The sequence below is a fragment of the Rissa tridactyla genome, chromosome 3, assembly GCF_028500815.1.
Source record: "Rissa tridactyla isolate bRisTri1 chromosome 3, bRisTri1.patW.cur.20221130, whole genome shotgun sequence".
NCBI classification, from domain to species: Eukaryota; Metazoa; Chordata; class Aves; order Charadriiformes; family Laridae; genus Rissa; species Rissa tridactyla.
The window spans coordinates 2,211,651-2,232,262 of record NC_071468.1 but is presented as its reverse complement, the minus strand read 5'-3'; the positions used below and the strand labels follow the sequence as shown (position 1 = coordinate 2,232,262).

Here is a 20,612-nt window from a genome sequence, read left to right as displayed (position 1 = left end):
ACAGATGTATCTTGATTTTGTTTGCGGTTTACACAGCCACATGTCAGCCGTACAAATGTCCGAGGCAGAGTTCTGTTCTGTGCAACAAACAATACGAAATGTAATTTTTTTAAAAAAGGGTAAATAATTCCATTTCTTAGCATAAATTTTTTTGTCTTTTTTTTTTTTTTTTTTTTTTTCTTAAACCGGAAAGCCACTCGCCGTGCAGATATCTTCACAAATGAGGTTAAAAAAAACCAGAGCGTGCCGTGTGAAAGAAAATCCCAGAGCCCTGGGAGTGTAACGAGGCTTTTAAAATCCTCGCTAGTAAACAAGAGCACTACCCCTTTGCAGCGAGTGTTGCAAATCGCTCCAAACCGTGCCAGTGCTGCTGGTCGGAAAAGGCGAGACCGCAGCGTATCGGCGCGGAAAATGCCTGAACCGGTTTCAAACCCCAATCCCAGCGATGTCTGGGACGCGGGGCTGCCGGCCCCTCTCTTGGGGGAGCCCGCGGGACCGCTGGGGGTTGTCGGTGGCGCAGAACATCCTCGTGCCATGTGCCGGAGCTTGTCCGGGGCTGGCTGTGGCCGCAGAGTTAAGCCGTTCTGGGGCAGTAGGGGTTGGGGGGGTTCAGCGCGATGCTCCCGCAGCCTCCCTGGCCTCCAAACCAGCCGGCACATCGCGCTGGGGAGACGGGAGTTTTGAAGGTTTTGCGGTGGCAGCAAATACGTATCGGTGCGCGTGTGTCCGTCTGCGCACACGTATATATTTATGCAAAGCTGTGTGCGTACGCATGCATATGTGATGTGAAGGGACGTATGCTGCTTCTGCAGAGCGAGAGGTATTACTTTGAATCCATGTACGTACGTTTAAGAGGAAACGGAGGCTCAGCTACTGCTAAGCTGTGTTTTGAAAGAGGCTCAAAATTCCGCGTATTGCCCTGCCGCAAATGCTAATAATTCCGCATATTGCCCTTCCCAGCCACGGACGTTAAAGGTGGTTTTTGTTTTGTTTTGTTTCGTTTTGTTTTTTTTTTTTTTTTCCCCAGAGTGGTCGAGGGCAGTGCCCATTTCCATGTGCTGCCTGCGATCTGACGGCAAACGAGCAGAAGCGTAGGGCATGATTAATGAAGCGGGAGCCTGGCGGAAGGGATTTGTAGTCTTCCGAGCTCCGGAGCCATACTAAATCACCAAATATGGAGGAGCGGCGGTATGATGTAACGCTGTATTTACGTACGGCGCCGCTCTGCTGAAAAGACAAAACACAGCATCTGTCAAGCAAGAATTAGACCCGCTCCCCTCCCCGTGGTCCCAGAGAGGTCCCTCAGGCGGAGGAACGGCCCCGCCGGGGAGTTCTGCGCGGGGGGAATCTCCTCAGCTGAGGGTTTTGCTTTGGCCCGCGTTGGGCACGGGAGACGCGGAGCCAGCAGGGTTTGGCCTCGCGCGATGTCACGGGGCCGTTAATTCGGAAAAGGCTGTGGTTTTAACCAACTTTGAGTGGTTGGGTGAGCGGAGGGCAGCGGGTAAGGAGGCATCGGCAGGGGCCTGGTGCTGCTTGCCCTTTCACGTAGGGGTGGCCTCTGCTGTAGGTGGGCCGGGCTGGGGTCCGTGGTGCGAGCCACGAGCGCTGCTGTGAGCAGAGACCCACCTGCAGTTGTCCTCCCATCTCCCACCTCCAGTTTTCTGCCCGGTGGTGCCCGGCCGTGCCCGCCGACGGGGGATCCAAGGGCACAGGTCTTCTGCACCTCCCCGGCCGGGATGGAGCCGATGGGCGCTGGGGTCCTCTGGTTATTCCCTGTGTTGGGAAGTGTGGCCGGGCTGCGGGAGGGGTGGAAGGAGCATCAGGGTCTCACGCGGATGAGTTTATGTCCCTCATATCCCAAAGAGGTGTGGCGGTAGCTGGAGTAACCCGTGCCCAGGTGTTTGTGGGGTCCGGCAGTAAAATTACCAGCGAGGGTCTTGGAATGAGCTGTGGAGTTCAGGTTTCTGGGAAGGCCCTTGCAGTGAACCTCAGGCTCTTGGAATTCTGACGTTTTTTATCTGATTTCTGTGCAAGGATGCAAAATGCAAAAAGATACGAGTGTGTAATTAAGGAAAAAAAAAAAAAAAGAAAAAAGGACAGAGGCTGCCTTTGGAAAAATATACAGGAGTTGAGTGAACCGGTTCTTTTCTGGTAAAAGACCAGAAAATAGGTATTTAATAGCGATGTGAAAATGTCCCCGGTTAGTTGTTGGGCTGAAGGAGGTGTTACGAGTTGGCTCTGGGTACAGAGGTGCTATAGGTTACTGTGGGTACAGAGGTGCTATAGGTTATCTCTGGGTACAGAGGTGCTATAGGTTACTGTGGGTACAGAGGAGCTATAGGTTACTGTGGGTACAGAGGTGCTATGGGTTAGCTGTGGGTACAGAGGAGCTATATGTTAGCTGTGGGTACAGAGGTGCTATAGGTTACTGTGGGTACAGAGGTGCTATGGGTTAGCTGTGGGTACAGAGGAGCTATAGGTTACTGTGGGTACAGAGGTGCTATAGGTTACTGTGGGTACAGAGGTGCTATAGGTTAGCTGTGGGTACAGAGGTGCTATGGGTTACTGTGGGTACAGAGGTGCTATAGGTTACTGTGGGTACAGAGGTGCTATGGGTTAGCTGTGGGTACAGAGGAGCTATATGTTAGCTGTGGGTACAGAGGTGCTATGGGTTACTGTGGGTACAGAGGTGCTATAGGTTACTGTGGGTACAGAGGTGCTATGGGTTACTGTGGGTATAGAGGTGCTATAGGTTACTGTGGGTATAGAGGAGCTATGGGTTAGCTGTGGGTACAGAGGTGCTATAGGTTACTGTGGGTACAGAGGAGCTATAGGTTACTGTGGGTACAGAGGAGCTATGGGTTAGCTGTGGGTACAGAGGTGCTATAGGTTACTGTGGGTACAGAGGTGCTATGGGTTATCTCTGGGTACAGAGGTGCTATAGGTTACTGTGGGTACAGAGGTGCTATGGGTTAGCTGTGGGTACAGATGTGCTATGGGTTAGCTGTGGGTACAGAGGTGCTATAGGTTACTGTGGGTACAGAGAAGCTATAGGTTACTGTGGGTACAGAGGTGCTATAGGTTACTGTGGGTATAGAGGAGCTATAGGTTACTGTGGGTACAGAGGAGCTATAGGTTACTGTGGGTACAGAGGTGCTATGGGTTACTGTGGGTACAGAGGTGCTATAGGTTACTGTGGGTACAGAGGAGCTATAGGTTACTGTGGGTACAGAGGTGCTATGGGTTACTGTGGGTACAGAGGTGCTATAGGTTACTGTGGGTACAGAGGTGCTATGGGTTATCTCTGGGTACAGAGGTGCTATAGGTTACTGTGGGTACAGAGGTGCTATAGGTTATCTCTGGGTACAGAGGAGCTATAGGTTACTGTGGGTACAGAGGAGCTATGGGTTAGCTGTGGGTACAGAGGTGCTATAGGTTACTGTGGGTACAGAGGAGCTATAGGTTACTGTGGGTATAGAGGAGCTATGGGTTAGCTGTGGGTACAGAGGTGCTATGGGTTACTGTGGGTACAGAGGTGCTATAGGTTACTGTGGGTACAGAGGTGCTATGGGTTAGCTGTGGGTACAGAGGTGCTATAGGTTACTGTGGGTACAGAGGTGCTATAGGTTAAATGTGGGTACAGAGGTGCTATAGGTTACTGTGGGTACAGAGGTGCTATGGGTTAGCTGTGGGTACAGAGGTGCTATGGGTTACTGTGGGTACAGAGGTGCTATAGGTTATCTCTGGGTACAGAGGTGCTATGGGTTAGCTGTGGGTACAGAGGTGCTATAGGTTACTGTGGGTACAGAGGTGCTATAGGTTATCTCTGGGTACAGAGGTGCTATAGGTTACTGTGGGTACAGAGGAGCTATAGGTTACTGTGGGTACAGAGGTGCTATAGGTTACTGTGGGTACAGAGGAGCTATGGGTTAGCTGTGGGTACAGAGGTGCTATATGTTAGCTGTGGGTACAGAGGTGCTATAGGTTACTGTGGGTACAGAGGAGCTATAGGTTAGCCCCGCAGGCAGTATGTGCCCTGTCTGCAGTTTTGTATCCGGCAAGTTGGTGTGTTACAGCAAAAGATCATCCCAGGATAAGTAATGGTTAAGGATCGGCTCATCTGGAGACAGGGAAGGAGGCAGCGAGTCATTCAAATGCGGGGAGAAATGATGTCTGTTTTAACCGTGGATAGGCTGCTCTTTATCCTCAGCGTTTTCCGGAGACGGGGATGATGACAAGAGCGTGTATGTGCGTGCGCGACCTGTGCCGTAGCCGCCAGATCCATATAGGTGCAGGCATGCGTACCTGTCTCTGCCGCGGGGGTGTCTGCCCGCGCCCGGCTTTGACTTGCTATAAAATTTTGAGTGATGCTGATCCAGCGCTATGGCTGAAATGTCATAAATTTAACGGAAAATTAATAGGATATGTTGTGTGGGTCCAATGAGGCAGCTTTCATCAATATGTATGTCAAAGCCTCACCACCAGATACCGGCAGCCCGTGATTTGCAGTGAGTGCTACGGCCGGGCTTTCGTTATCCGCTCTCGTATTTCACAATAGGGGGAAATATTAACTGAAGTATCTAGAGATCAGTGAATGTAAAATTGCTGTTCACTTATTGAAAAGGCTGAAGAAATATTTATCCTCTGCCGGTGTCAGGTTTTAGCGGTTTGTTTGTCGAAGGCATAAATCCGAGGGAATTAACGCAAGGTTGTTTTTTGGGTGAGGAAGGATCTTCAATGTTACTTGGATTCAGTTGGAGGGACACTTTGGAGCGCTGCTGCGTATTCCCCGTTATAATGCCAAGCGTGTATCTGCAGATGCCGTATTTACGGTACCAAGAGGGGAGGAGGAGGGGAGGTCATTTTTACTGCCCGAATCCTTTCTTCTCAAGCTGCTCGTGGCATTCAAATAAAATGCGAGGAAAAATAACGTAAGAAAAACCTCCGTCTGCAGTAGTCGGGGGAAGGTGGACGTAATTTGCTACTAAATTTTAGATCAAGTACATTTGGTTATTACAGTTCTCAGGAGGTGATGTCTTTGAGTAGTCATTACGCCACGGAAATTTTCTTGGGCTGTTATTAGTAGTTGCCATTATAATTCTGTAGGTTGTAAATTGCGATTCCTTATTATTTTGTTTTGTTCCGGAGACAAAAAAAAAATCATCGCCGTCTGCACTGAACAGTTAGCATTGCGTCTGGACAATAAGATGAAAGCTTAAAAAGAAAAAAAAAAAAAAAAAAAGCTGGGGGGGTAGAGGGGGGGGAGGGAAGGAACGCGTGAATATTTTGTAGGGGAATTCCGCCTGCTTTCCCCAGAGAAAGGAGCGGGGAACACAGGTTGGGTAAAACAGTCGCAGGCAGGAAAAATCGTGCGGGTGCTCCCCAAAGGCTCCCGCGCCCGAGGTTCGGAGCCCCGCGTACAAGCTGTATTTGTAAATAAGGCAGAGAAAGGTTGTGAACCGGCGGCTTGGCTGTTTTGTCAAAGTACAATGTCAGAGAAACTCTTTCTAAGACAAATTGTAAATAGAAGTGTCACGATGATTGCATGATTGAGCTCCAGAAGTGTCTTGCAATTGTTGGCATTGTCAGAAGACTTTTGAAAGCTTAATTAAAGGCGGTGGCCTGCGCGGCTGGGAAATTTACTTCTCGGGGTGGTGGTGGTGGGGGGAAATGTAAAAAATGTGGGGGATCAAAAAGTTGCTCTAACGCCGCTCGCGCGGGGACGCAGGGCAGAGGCAACAGTTTCTCGGCTTTCCCCGTTGCCTCGTATAAATAACGTTTTTTGAAGGAGCAAGCACGTGACACCAGTATCATCCTTCGTACGAGGTAAAGATTGCGTTGGTTTTCCTGTTCCCTGCTGTTACAGGCAGCTAACGTAAAAATGGCTCTTTATTGGAAACACAAATACGAGTTCACTTGAAGCACAGAAGCAGGGTAGAAAGTTTTCCCCTGCCGCGGCGTGATCCCCCGACGCCGGGGGGGAGCGTCGGAGTGTGGCAGTGCCCTGAATCTTCCTGCTTGGGGTTTGTTTGTTTTTTTTTTTTTTTTAAAATTTTTTTTCGTTTCCTGCAAAGCAGATCCTTCTGCTGTAGAGGGCGAGAAATGAGTTTTGCGTTCTCGCCCCTGTCGTACGGGGCACGGAATGGTGGAGCTCGCCGGCGGGCCGAAGCATCGCCGCATCCGAAAGGCGCGCGGTTGAAGAGGCGTCAGCCCGGCGCGCGTTAAGCTTCGCACAGATCCGAAAAGGTGCGCGTTGGCATCACGTGCCCAAAGCTTTGAAAATAACACGCGCGCGGTACAACGTGGGGCTCCCTGCAGCCGAGTCCCAACAACGGATGCCGGGATGGTGGAAACTGAGGCAGGGAGTAAAATTAAACGCCTTCTAATTAGCCCGGTGGGAGAAATAAAGTCTTCCCTAAACATTCCCATAATTTGGTAATGCCTCTTTTAAAGAGGAAGAGGCCTATTAGCATCACCCCGTTCTGTATATGCAACCCTCAGCCCGCGAGCTCTTTCTTATTTCATTCAAATAATAAAGACGATTAAAGAGGCTCGCGAGGCAGTGTCGGGCAACGGCAGCTCAGCCTCCAGTTGTTTGCCTTGCGTGCATCCTCATTACGGAAATTTTTTGGACAAAATTCCCTTCGAGCTTCGGTCTGTTTTTATGTCCAGGAGTACCAGTTCAGTGCAATAAAAGGCGTTTAGCATCAAGCCGGACACGGCCTGGCACGTTGCCACGTGGGTGGGTGGGTTTTTTTTTTTTCCTTTCTTTTTTTTTGTTTTTTTTTTGTTCTTTTTAGCTAGTCGCCGAGGCTCTCTCGTTACCTTTCCTGCCGGTTGCGACTCCGTGGGGGTCGCGGTGCTGCCGGCGGCGTGGCGAGCCCGAGGAGGTCGCCGGCTCGGCCTGGCAGGTGCCTGCCCGCAGCTTCCGAACGGGAGGGCTGCGTTTTCTGTGTCAGCTTCTGGGATGTTGCCACAAGTTCATAAAATATGCCGAGCTCGTGTATTTTAATACATTAAAACCGATATTCATACTGGTGGCATGGCCCCGAAATTAACCATTGGGTTGTTTGTGGGTTTTTTGGTTGTTTGTTTTTTGTTTTTTTTTTTAAGTTTTTTTCACCCCCTGGGCTAATGAACTTTTTAAATCTCACTTTGTACAAAGGCAGCAGCCCCAGCTCCCGGTAACGTGGCAGGTTTGGGCCCACGGGGGTTGGTACCAGTACGTGGGTTGCTGCGATTTATGGCAGACTTTTAAAAAAAGAAGAGGCACTTTAACGGACCCACGAACCGCCCGAGCGGTTGGGATGAGCGACGAGCTCTTTTCCATTCGGTAATGAATTTACGTGAAACAGGGTTTGCGCTTTAGGGCCCCCCCCCGTCCTGGGTGCGCTTTGCCCCGCCGGACGGGGACCGAACATCGCCCGCGTGCTTAAATGCTTGGCGGGAGCCGGACCGGTGACTGCGGACCCTCGTGGATGGGCAGACCAAGCGCTCGCATCGCTCGCACCCTCCTGTGTTAATGCCAAACCCATTTTGGAGCCCGTAAACATCTCCCCCCCGCCCCCGCCTCACCGCCCCATCTTTTCTAATCAGGTTCAGTATGCGACGCATCCCGCGCGGGATTCAGCCAGTTTGTTTCCCAACCTTTACTGGCCAGCAGCACTCGCCGCGCATCTTTAACGTCTTCCAGCGCGGCTTTTCGCTCTTCCTCCGCCAGGACGGGCAACTTGGTGGCTGCTCCCCGGCTCATTCTTCATTCGGAGGTGGCACCGCCTGGGGTTGGCGAGGGAAAGGTTTGCGGTGCGGGGTGTGGGGAGGTCAGCCCCCATCCCAGCAGGGAATTTGTGTTCTTCATTTGCCTTTACAATGGGAGCACAGCTACTGTACCTCGGAGCAGCTCTCAGGTGTGAGCTCAGATGGGCGCATGTAAATGTCCTGTCAGATGCAACACAGGAATATTAATGTTTTCCTCGCCACCGCGCTATAATAAGGCTGTACGCAGCCAGCTTAATATGCAGCCGGGCTGGGGAATTGTATAAAAACTTCGATAGCCTAGCGTGAATGACAGCGGTGGGGGGGGGGAAAGGAAAAAAAAAAAAAAGTATTCAGTATGCCACAGTTTGCGTTCTTGTTTTCCTTTGATCTAAAGCAAAATGAAAACATCCACTCCTTTCCCTCCTGGTTTTGCATAGGTGTTCTTCCTCTGCACAGTTGGCTAGTAAGGAAGGAAAGAAAATGAAGTGTGGGGCACCGCACAATTGTTTGAAGCACGTTAGTGCCGGCCTGCTGGGGATGTAATTTTTCCAAGTATTAGCAAACATTTAATTTTTATACTTGGGATCGTTTTGCTTTGCTTTTCATACTTTTTTAGTATCTGGGTCTGGTCGAAACAAAGAAAATAGAGTCACCACAAAGAGGGGCTGGAGCCCCCTGGGCCCCCCTGCAGCCCGGGCTGGATGTGCATCCTCTTCCCAGAGGTTTGATTTCCATCTTGTCCTGGGTTCGAATCCTCTGCTCCATCCAAAGGTGCCTGTTTTTCAGCGCTGGGGGTGTCGGAGGCTTTTTAATAACACGCTCCTTTGACTGGATCAACAGCTGTCAGGAGCGGTTGTAGGGAATCCACAAAATGCACAAAGAAAAATACGCACCGTTTCCTGAAACAAAACACTTGGAGCAAATCGGCTGCCAAAAAAAAAAAAAAAGAGAGAAAAAAAATAAAAAAAAAAAAGAAAAAAAGCTGCTGCTGAATTCTGGGTGCGCAGACAGTGGACCGCAGTGCTTCTCGCGGCTCTCCCCGGGGGCCTTTCCCCGCTTGCCTGCTGCAAATCCTGCTGCAACTTTTCCCACCCGAACAGGTTGCCGATAACAAACCCCCACCGCTCTTCCCGGCCCGACGGGTACGGGGGGGGCCCAGCTCCAGCCGCCCCCCGTGCCTTGCGCCCGAGGTAGCTCAGACAGGGAGGCTGGGAGAGGAGAGCTGGGGAGCTTTGGTCAGTCAAAGCCCAAGGACTTTCCCCGCTTCCATCCTCCCCCTGCTTTGCGCGAGCGCCGAACAATTACACCTACAATTTGATCGCAGCTTCAGATAGAAAAACCTCTGCCTAAATAAACAATGGGATTGCTGCTGAACAACAAAGGCTTGAAGAAGAGCGCTGCCTTCAGTGGTGTTATTATTGTTGTTGTGGATATTATTATTACTATTATTACTACTACTACTACTATTACTCCGACTATTACCTTTGTAAAATAAACACACATTACGGTTCCTCGCTCCTTAGGAAGTAAGGAGTTTAATTTTGCTTTCATGGCTCGCCTAATTGCTTTAGCAGGCAGGGAAATATAAAACGGAAAAATAAAAATGCCCCCCTCGCTCCCTCCCTTCACCCCCAAATTCGCAGCAATTAATTTGTCACCCGGCGTTGCTTTCCTACAGCATCACAGCTGTTTGGGGTTTTTTTTTGTTTTTTTTTTTTTGTTTTTTTTTTTTTTGGACATGGCACGAATCGTCTGGGTTTCGTTGCATTTTAGCTACCGAGTTTATTCTTTCTGGAGTGAGAGAGCGCCAACAGCAAAAGTGTCGGGCTTCAGCCAGGGCATCGCGAGCGCCTGGAGCATCTACGGCGTGCGGGTGGCCGGGGGCTTTTCGCTGTGTTTTCTCTATTCCTGAGACCGATTTTCCTGTTTAGGAAGTATTTGTTGTGCAAAGAGAAAGAGGAGCTGAGGAGCCTTGTTGTCTAGGAGGAGGTAAAACCCAGTGGGATGCGTTTGGAAAAAAGAGAGTGTTCCCCCCGAAAGATTATTTGGAGGCTGTATTATTTTGTAATAAACTATAAACTGTCCTGTGTTAAATTTGTGTTATGTTAGAAAAAAAATCAATAAGGAAAAATTAAATTCTGATAAAGATACTCTTGGATCTTTGAAAACAACTGCTGTCCTTTTAACTAAAACATTTGAGGAGCTTCAAAGAGTATGTATTTCTTCTGATCTTAGAGCTGTGTGACTGGTAGCAGGGAGAAAAAAAAATCTTATTCTACATACAAGTGGATTGCTTAACAAGTCAGCGCAGACACATACTTGTTTGTACAATAGAGATAAAAATTCCTGTATAAAAATAATTCAGTTGCTGACAGCAGGCATTGTGCTGGGGCTGCCTCTTTTGTGTTGGCCGGGGGTCAGGGACCACGGCTCCCACTTTCTGCCGGGGGGAGGCTGTCACGATCTCTCGCCGGAGCCTGGAAATAAGTTAATTGCTTTATTTTAAGGAATACTCGGAGCCCAGCGGTGTGGGGTTTATGTCTGTGCGCCGTCTCTGGAAGCGGCAAAAGAAGGGGGGGGGGGGAAATAATCTCCTGATGGTGGGGGGCGGCGGGGGGTGGGAGAATGACTTGAAGGCAGTTTGGGGAGACGCGGCCTTCGACAAGCTCGGCGACCCGGCGGTAGTTTCTAAACTTTTTGTTTTTCGCCTAATTCCGATTTGTGCCGTCGCATCCCACATTGGCCCTCCCTGAACTCTCCTCGCGTGAAGCGACGTTGGTGTTGGGGATAGTCGGTTAAAACCGGGCCGCTCGTGGCTGGTACGGGGTGTTCGCTGGCGCGGCTGCTGCGCGGCGCCGGGTCCCGTTCTGTCTCATAAATGTTAAAAAAGCGGGGCGCTGGCATGGCCCTGTCCTCTTTTTGCGCTCTGCGGGGGCGCAGGTAAGATGAGCCATGAGGATGGGGCAGGCCGGGGAGGTGGGAATAGGGGCTGTGTGAACGTTCACCCCATCCTTCGAAGTCGGGGTGCCTGGGGGGGCAGGCGGCGCGGCCATCCGTCCTTCCCCATCCTCCTCCCGCCCCCGGGGTCGCTGGCAAAGCCGGGGCTCCCCATCACCTTCCCGGAGGTGCCGTCGGGATCGGGGCCGGCCGAGAGCGGAGCCAAGTTTGTCAGCGGCCGCCGGCGCTGAGCGGTCCCCCCCCAAACTCCTCTCCCTCTTCCTCTGCTCTCTCGGCGGCGGCGGCGGCTTTCCTCGGTGGCACGCTCCGGAGCGAGGATCTTTTCATCCCCTCCTTCTTTTTAAGTGCAGCGAGTTCCTAAAATTAATGCTGCTGCACTTTGATGAAAATAATGTTTTTATAATACGTTTGCTGTTTACACGGAAGATGTGACTTGAGGGGAAAAAGGCTTTTTTGGAGGGTGGCGGAAATCTTGTTAATCTGCTCTCGGAGAGTGGCACACAATACTGCCTATGAGCAAGTCTGTGCTGCTTTTGATAAATTACCATGTTTAGAGATAGGTTTGGCTCTTAAGGGCTTAGTTTTCGGAACAAAGTCCATAACAATGTTTTCTGCCTCTGTTTGTCTCCAGCCCCTTTGGCTTGACTCGGAGCCCTGTGTTTAGTCGAAGCTCGGTCTGGAAGATATAACAATTTTGCATTAAAAAAATAAGGAAATCACAGGAAGAAAAACCCTTTTGCTTTTTGGATGAATCTTACTGATAATTTGCTAAAGCTCATTTGAATTTTAAGCACTTCTTTAATCTTCAAAGGCTAAATTGCTTTATGAATATGCATGGTGTGGGCAGACTTTAGTTCATTACCTAGTTGTAAATTCTAATGACCATTAGGTCCTTGCAGTAATTGCGAATTGTTTTGCATTTTTGATTGGCCTATTAACATGTGCATTCGGCACACATCAGGCCAGCCTGTCAGGCTGCTGAAGGAGAAAAAAAAGGTGAAAATTGTTTTATAGCACCAAGATTCTTAGATTTTCAATCTTGGAAAATTGATGATGTAAAAAAATTAAAGCGGTGTTTTTTCTTCTCAAGATTGAAAGTTCACCAAGAGATTTGACATATTTAATTTACATGATGACTTTGCACTCCTTCATTAATGCAATTTGCATATGAAGCTGTTGTTAATCACTTTTGATCATGTTTTGTGTATTAGCTGCCTCAGTGGCTCTTCTCCCTCAGATGCTCCAGTAGAAAGCAGCAAAATGATGCATCTTCTTGCCAAGTTTCCTTTAGTGAATTGAGGAATTAGGAGTCTAACCTTGAGTAATTAAATATGTTCTATCAGTTCTCTTTTAATGTTAAGTACACTTGGTTGGAAGTGTAGAAGGAAATTGTTCCCATTTGGGGGAGACATTCCTTTAAAAAAATATATTTCTATGCGTCTAGATAGAAAAGAACTGTTTTCCGTCATCCGGCGTCACCCGGGCGGAAGGGAGAGGTCCAGCAGGGCAGGGATAGGGCAGGGACCGGGCTCTCCTTTGCGTGACTGGCCTTGAAGACCCGTGCCCCGGGCCCGATCCTGGGCTGCACGCACCTGCGGAGCTGCTGGTGGCGTTGGGGTGGCCGTTCTGCCTTTGCGGGGGACGACGCTTGGGCCCCGTTCGCAGGAGCAAGTCGTGCTGTGGGCGCCGCTCTTCTTCCAGTCAAGTCTTCCCATTGCCTCACCGCAAGGGCAGGGTCTTTTTCTCCTGCCTGCCCGGGCGAGGTGCTAATGGTCCAACCTTCTTCCTTGGGAGGAGAAACCGGGAGCAGCCTGGCTGGAAGCCCGCCCGGCTCTCGTAACCTGCCCAGGCCTCCACTGGTGGCCGGCAACCGCCCCTCCTGCCCGGCTGGGGCTTTGTCCTTGTCCCCATGTGGCCACACCGCGGCTCTCGGCTGTGGGATCGGTCGGGCCCTCGCCTTTGCTTCACCCGCTCAGTTGTCTGTCTTTGGTGATTGATGCTCAACTTTGGTTTGAGAGTTTATCACCGGGTAAGACGACGAAGCGGAAGGGTGAAACAGATACCCTGATTAAAGGGGCTGCTTAATGAAAGAAAATAAACGGAGAGGGAAAATGACCATTCTGGAAGGAACAGAAGTATAATTTTAACCTTGGAGGAGACCTACTGCTGCCCTTCCATGACTTCCACCCATACCACGCTAAAAGCACGGTTCAGTTCAAAGTTGTTAATATTCGGCTGGGAAACAGTATCCAGAACACAAATAAATTATTAAGTGCATGAACTTTTTCGGCAGTAAGATGAACTGATGGGGTCCATCTGCGAGATCCAGGGGCTTTTTATTTGTGTGTGTCGAACGATTCTGCCCTCTCCGACTTCATAGCCTTTGGTCCCCGGCCAAGTGCATGCATAATTGATTCCACACGCGCTATCATTTTCTTGATGTAATTGCTTTAGTAAGATATGATGAAATCTAATGGATAATTTACTATATGAAAATGACAAAAAAGTAAATGTTCGTGTTTTTTTTTTGCGCCGGGCACGGGGAGGAGAGCGCCTGGGTTACCCACGCGGTGAAGGAAAACCTGCTTGTACCATCTCCCGCGGGCAAAGATGGGGGTAAATCGCTGGAGGAGTTCAGAGCAAACTCTTGAGTTTTACGACGCAGGTGAAAGTGAAACGCTTGCGTTGTTTGGGAACCTTGTTTATTTTTCCTTGAGCGGTGCCCTATTTGCTTTTCTAATTGTCAGAATGCAGGGGGAAAAAAAAAAAAAAAAGTTCTCTGCACAAGGCGAGGGGCAGTATTTTTAGAAATAAATGTGTCCTGGACTTGCCGCCCTGCGCTACAGATAGGACTCACACTGATGCCTTGCCTGGCAAAAAGACCTTCTATTCTCGCTGCTTAAATAATGCACCAGATTAAATTTGATGCATCGGTTTGGCTGGATGTATTTTTAGATAGTTCAGAAGTGTATAAATACCAAATCCACATATAATTCCATACACATCCGAAGAAAAATATTCAGCTTCCAAATTTGACATTACATTGGTCTTTAAGAAATGATTTGTTAATCTCATTTCCTTTCCCCCCTGCTTCCCAGTCCTGGAATATTGTGTGTTCCTTTCTGTGATTTTTTTTTTTTAAATAGCCGTTTGAGGTAACGTATAGACACAAAAACATTTTCTCATTTGCTTCCTCCCCCCTCCCTTGCTGTTTTCAATGTACTAAAAGAGGAAAAAATATCCAAGGCAAACCCACATAACTGTAGCAAACTGTTTCTGAGCAAGTCACAATAATGAACAACACATGATCTGAAATGTGATCAGCAAACATATACTTATGCCAAGGAATTTTTGCCATTCACATACCAAGGTTCTGTAAATCAGTAAACCGCGGCGGAGGAGCCCCCGGCGCGGCGAGGGGAGGAGCAGGAGCAGGAGCAGGAGCAGGAGCAGGAGCAGGAGAGCCCTCCTTGTTCATGGAGCAGGGAATTGGGAACAAGTTTTCTCTCTTCCACCTTCCTCCTCTCCCTCTCCGTCCACACACCACAACGTGCAACCACCCAGCAGACCTTTAAAAGAGTAAAAGCGCGGCCCGAGAGATCTTCACGTGCAAAAGCAGACAAATGAGTAGCAAAGGAATGAAATTTCATTGCAACACGTTTTATGGGATTTCTTCCCCCCCACCCCCTCCAACCCCCGGCCCCTTCTCTCCCCCCCCACCCCGTCTTAACACAGAACTAAAATGTAAATTACTTTCTGGTCCTAATTGGATTTAATTATTTCTTTAGGAGAGGATGGGTGGGAGGGGGTGGGAATGGCACACAGCTGTCCTAACAAAACAAAGGAACCAGAAAAACCTCACTTTCCCCCATGTTGGCTAATAAATGGCGCAGAGGATCCCGGTGCTGGCAAGCAAATGGAGCGCTGCGTAGACCTGGGCGAGGGGTGGGAGCTGCCCGAAGCCGGGAGCATCCGGAGAAGGCCACGCTGGCTGTTAGAAAGCGCACCTGAAACGGTGATGTGTGGATTCCTCTTAATTTCTGTAGCTGCCCTGGTTTTTTAGAGCGCCCTTCCCTTGACCTAAATCCCCTTGCCCAGATGGCTTCGGCCCCGCGGCAAGACCCAACCTCAATATTGGGCTGCGAATCCCACCGTCGCCGCTCGTCCGGGAAGCACCAGCCTCCGCGGGGAGATGGTGGGGAGGGATGGGGAGCGGATTTGGGTCCCCTGCACTTGTCGGGGTCCCCCTGATGGCTGTGCCTTCCCCCCCGCCTGGGGTCTGGGGCACTTGGGCCACGGCAGCGAGGTCCGGGCGAGCTGATGGTACTTTGATGGCACGTTGCACCCGCGGATCTCAAAGCGCTTCACAAGCTTTAATGAATGTGACCACTAACGTGATTTATAGCGCGATTCATTATTGGTATTGGAGGGACTGTATTCTTATTTTGTCATTTGCTGTTAAAATTAATACACTCCATGCTGGCTATAAAAGTGTATTTGCATTTAATTGCAAGTCAGAATGAATTAGTGGATGTGATTTAAACCCGAACTCACTCCTTAAAAAGAAGTCTTCGGTGGGGAAGGAAAAATCAAGCTCCGTGCTGGATTTCTTTTGGTGGACGTAGGGACGGAGAGAGGAGCCGGGGAGAGGAGGGGGCAGGCGGGGGCTCCGCTCCTTTTTTTTTTTTTTTTTTTTTTTTTTTAATTCCTGAGGTTGCTTTCATCGAGAAATGCCTTTGCCAGGAGGGGCTTAGGCAAAGTGGTCAAGCACATCTGCTCCTGGGAAGGTAGGGAAGAAAAGAGGTTAGTAGTAATAGGGCAGCAGCACAAAGGGAAAATTGTACACTGGGAGCATTAGTCTCCTGGCGGTGGTGTGGCCAGACTGGTTTAGCAGACAGGATGATAGATTGCTTTGTCAAGGGTCCCAGGGTGTGCCCTGAACTTGAAGCACTTTGTTTATCTTGAATAGAAAGGGAAAAGCACAGACATAATCGATGTCTAGTTTTTTAGGAGGGAGGAAGAGGTAGAGGAGGGAGCTGGAGGGGGGCGGGGGGGGGGGGGGAGGCCCTGGCTGTGGCTCTCCATTAACAGATGAACTTGGCTCAAGTCCAGAGTTTGATGAGAGAGTGTCACAGCCCCGCAGCCGGCCAGCCTTTTCAATAATTTTTTTTTTTTTTTTTTTTTTTTAATACCTGCTGACTGTACATCAAATGCTCCCAGGTCTTTTGGCTAAAGGCAAGAAGGGGAGGGGGGGGTGGGGGGTGGAGGGAGAGAAAGACACAGCTCCATTTTTTCCCTCTGAACCAGTTGAGACCAGTCCCTTGGCCACGCACGCAGGTTCTATCATCTTTCCTGGCTCGCTCTTGGGGAAAAAAAAGAGTTGTCGCCGTGCCAGTAACCTGAGGGCTCAGGACAAAAAAAAAAAAAAAAAAAAAAGGGGGTGGGTGGGTGGTGTTTGGGGCTCTGAGAGGCAAATTAAACTCCGAGAGTGTGGGAGAGCAGGAAGGGCCGCGCGTGTGTCTGAAATAGCAGGAGTTAAATTCCGGGGTAAAAAGCATCTTTGAGGCCAGTCCCTGCCTGGCTGGGGCGGCCGAACCTGGGAGATGGACCGAGCTCAGGTCCGCAGCCCGTGACCGACGGCACCTTTACACGGTGGCTCCCACCCATTTAAATAACTTTAGGAGAAAAAAAAAACAACAAGCATCGAATTGACCCCCCTTAGCGCAGACCTGCGCGTGGCGCGAAGGCGGCTCCTTTGCGCAGCTTTCTTCACCGGGTTACCGTCGGTTCTTTCCTAAAGTTCCTCGCTTTGCGAGGGGCGGGTTCGGCAGGGAGGTCGTAGATGGGGCTGTGGTGGGCGCTTCCAGCCGGAGCGCCGGGTGGGAGCTTCCCGAGGGCACCTGGATGGGGACGTCGGTGGCCCCGGCGCGCTTGCGACTCGGCAACACGGCCTGAACTCGGGGTTGTCTTGGGTTTGGTTTGGTGGGTTTGGTTTGGTGGTGGTGGTTTTTTTTTTTTTTTTTTTGTTTTCTGATTATACTGTCTGTTTCTGACAGTTTTTGAGCTGCCTACCAGCCTTGGCAGGAGGCTGAGCCTGCAACATCCTGACATTTTTGCTTTTTAACAGGCCAGTCTCATCGTGCTGGAGCAAACAGCAGCTTAACTGCATTTCGCTCCAGCTGATTTGAATAACGTGCGCCCCTGTCGAACAAGAAGCTCCTCAAAGGAAGATCTCGGCGCCTCGTTTTTCCGTCCCGCTGACACCGGGTGGGTTTCAGAACGCACAAAAAAGGGCAGAGCTGGCAAAACGCAGGCTCCCCCCTGCCGCAGAGGGCGGCGTTTCCAGAGACGCAGAGGGCAGGTAGGAGCGGGTCAACCACCTGTCCCGTGCCCCGTCGATGGGCTCCAGCATCACGTCTCGCTGGGAATTCCGCTTGCCCGCCTGCGGCTCTACCTCACGCGTCCATCCCTGTTGGAAAAGGGGACGAAAGCTTGGCCTGGCCGCCTTCCCTACGCGTGGGCTGCCAGCCCTCGTTTTTGAGGAGGCTGGGGTTTTCGAGCCGCGGCGGCTTGCGAATCCCGGCCTCGTTTCCTCTCCTTCCCCTTGGCGTTTTGTAGCCGGCAGCTGGTGATGTGCGGCGCACCGAGCGCTGCTCTGTGGGAGGGAAGTACAAAGGCTGGGAAGAGGCTGTGGGATACGGCTCCACGGTGCCGGGTGCCAGGGCTCCAGGTCTGGAAGTCTCCCTCCTGAAACTGGTTCTCCCCTTGCTCTCCGTGTCGCGTGTCAACCCGCAACTCCTTTGATTGTGAACTTCCCAGCCACTTGGCACCCCTGGGGGTTTTTTTTTCTTTTTTTTTTCTTTTTTTTTTTTTTTCCCCCCCACCAGGCGTTTGCCCACGCATGTGCGCGGCTCCCCTGCGTAACGCCTGCACAGGTCTCCCTGTTATCTGCTGATAGCGGTGTTTACCTCTGCGGCACCCATTACGTGAGGACCCGAGTGCCTCGGGGGTGTTGATGAAGGCACCCTCACAATACGCCGGCGAGAGAGGCAGCAGCGGGGCAGAGGTGGGGTGGCTCGCCCCAGGGGAGCTGCCGCAGAGCAGGAACAAGGACGCGGTGCCATCCCTGCCACGCTGCCCTTCCTCCCTGCCGCCGGCTGGGCAAAGCTTGGCGAGCGAAGCAAAGACATGGCGGCAATCTCCAAACCAACCTGCTCTTTGCCGAGACCTTTCTCTCCCTGCGAGGGGGGTCCACCCCGCTTCACCTCTCGCCCCGTGTTGGAGCTCCGTGGAGACGCGGGCGCTTGGTCCGGGGGATGCGTGCGGCTGCGGCCCCCCATCCCTCGGGGAAAAGTCTACGTCTTTGGGGAGGTAGCGGGCTTCACGGGGACTCCCCGCATTTGGGTAGACGGCATCGGTAGCGAAGGTAGGTTGTATGTCCAAGAGACAAGGCTTGACCTTTGGGTCAAGTACCTGTGTCTGGAGAGCCCGCCATAAATATTGTATGGTGGGAACAATGGGGCTGTAACAGAGCTGCGGCCGAAAAGCCTACGGCCGAGCAGCCGGCTGGCTGAGAGGCTGCCGGGGGAGCGAGCGGTGTAGTGTTTCTACTTCAAACTGATTGAAACGTCGGCTAAAAAAAAAAAAAAAAAAAATCAATGCTGTTGACTAGCGATAATTTACAGTTTTCTCGGTGCTAAGTAGCCGCGCGCGGAAGGATGCGCTCGCGGCGCCGGGCTGAGCGCCGAGCGGTCCGGGTGCGGCGCTGAATCAGATGCGTTATAGGTCAGCCCTTTATTTGTTTCATCACGACTTTTACACAGTTGTCATGTAATTTATGGCTGCTTTCACGTTGTCAAACATTTTCATTGCGGCTTCTTCTTAACACACTCCTGACACAAACACGGCTGCCTTAAAGACACTGTATTGTTTCATAACCTGAGAGGAGGACTATAAAACGTCAAATTACACTATCTTCAGGCTAATCTAAATGCACTACAGATTGAAATCAGAGCTCATTTGTCCCTGATGCAAATTATTAAGTTCTAATTATAAATATCCATTTAATTACCCCATACATTTTTATTCTGCAGACCCTTCTCAGCAATTCTGTCTGAGATACAGTAGATGTATAGGAGAAAATCTGCAGTAATTAATGTGCATTTCCTAAATAATAAAGAACAAACACGAGCCACTTTGTTCATGGATGACATACCCGCGCACACATTTTTAGCTGTCCGTGTCGCGGCGTCAGACGCTGAATGCTAATTCAAAAATAAATGGAAAAGACAAAAATTAAAAGTTCGGGGATTTGTTTCTCTCCATCCCTGGAGGGGTTCAAGGCCAGGTTGGACGGGGCTTGGAGCAACCTGGGCTGGTGGGAGGTGTCCCTGCCCAGGGCAGGGGGGTGGAACTGGATGATCTTTTAGGTCCCTTCCAACCCAAACCATTCCGTGATTCTATATCCCAGTTGTGGAGAGAGCCAGGTCCTTCAGCCCCTTGTGTGCCTCGTGCGAGGGACGAAGGTGGCTCGGGGGAGCACGACGTCCTGTCCCGGGTCCCCGTCTCGTGGAGGTGCTGGTCCTGCAGCCTCCTCGTACTGGAAGCCCCACAAACCCAGGTGCATCTCGCAGCGAAACAAACCGAGGAAGCCACTTTCTGCTGTGCCGGTCTCTCCAACTTTTCAGTTTCGTGCCCAACAGCAGAGGAGCAGGTTAGAAAAGCCCCTCTCGAGAGGTGGTAGAAGACGCTTGTGGTCCCCTCCCGGCTTCTGCGAAACCCGAGGGCAGGGGCAGGCGCGGAGGAAAGCGGCTGCCGGGCCAGGTCCTGCCCTGACTTATCCCGGGTGTAAATCCCCAGCGGCTGCCCTGCAGCCGGGAGAGTCGCTTGGCGCGGGCACAGCAGCGTGCAGGAGCTGGGGATCGACCCCTTGCGGTTAGTTACCTTCAGATTAACGGAGAGCGTCATCCACTGGAGTCTGGGGAAGAAAAAACTCGGGGAACGTGGCCGGCGTCGACGCGAGCCTGACGGAAGCGCTGCCTGTCAGACATCGCCAGAGCCGCGCGGGTGCGGGTGCCCATATACATATATGGGGTAAAAATCTGACTGCACAGCAGTTGATGTGAGCGTTACCGCAGGCTTCGTTGCTTTCCGTATTTATACCCGTATTTGCATCTGCTTTCTGGGTGATAGAGTAGGCTTTCTGGAAGGCTATCAGTGGTTATAAACAAAAACGAGCCTTGAATTTTCTCAGATGTGTATTTCACTAAAGGTCTATTCATTTCGTCAGTTAAGAAGATGAGGGGCTGCAGCAGTGTCCTCAGTTCATTCCCAAGTAACTTTGTCCTTGCTTATTATAATCATTTTATCTCAGACTTTGTCCTAGAGTCACAGGAGAAAATCATAAAAGTGGAAGAAGTACTGGTAGGAGTCTAAGAACCTTTCTGTAAAGAAACCAAACTAAACCCAAGCCTGATTTCCTAAATAAGAGAATAATTATCTTGGCTTTTCTAAAGGCAATAGCATTTTTGGAAAGATGAGCTTGTCTTTTGTTGGTTTGTTTGGTTTTTTTTTTTTTTTTCCTTGTCTTTTTTCAACTTGCATCACAGTTCTTGCACTGCTTTCAAACGTGGTCTGTATTGTGATTCCTCTGTAGCGCAGTCACCCTGCAGAGGAGATCCCCTTTGAGATTTTGCGTCTTGTCATAGCTGTTACGCAGAAACTTAAACTACAGCCTAACTGAGCAGCAGAACGGCGAGCAAGCCGTGCCGCAGGCGTGCCGGTGCCTTAATTCCTGCGTGATCTGCTTTTCCCTGAGCAGCCGAGGGTCTCTCTGCTCGTGGAATTGTCCCGAGTAGAAAGTAAGCTCTGCATCCCATCACCCATGCTAGCATTTC

General features: G+C 50.6%; 1 protein-coding gene across 6 annotated transcripts in view; it reads left to right on the top strand.

The window, feature by feature from the left end:
* BCL11A (BCL11 transcription factor A) overlaps positions 1 to 20,612 on the top strand; it is a 151,269-nt gene that overhangs the window by 82,026 nt on the left and 48,631 nt on the right. The gene's annotated exons all lie outside the window — the stretch shown is intronic.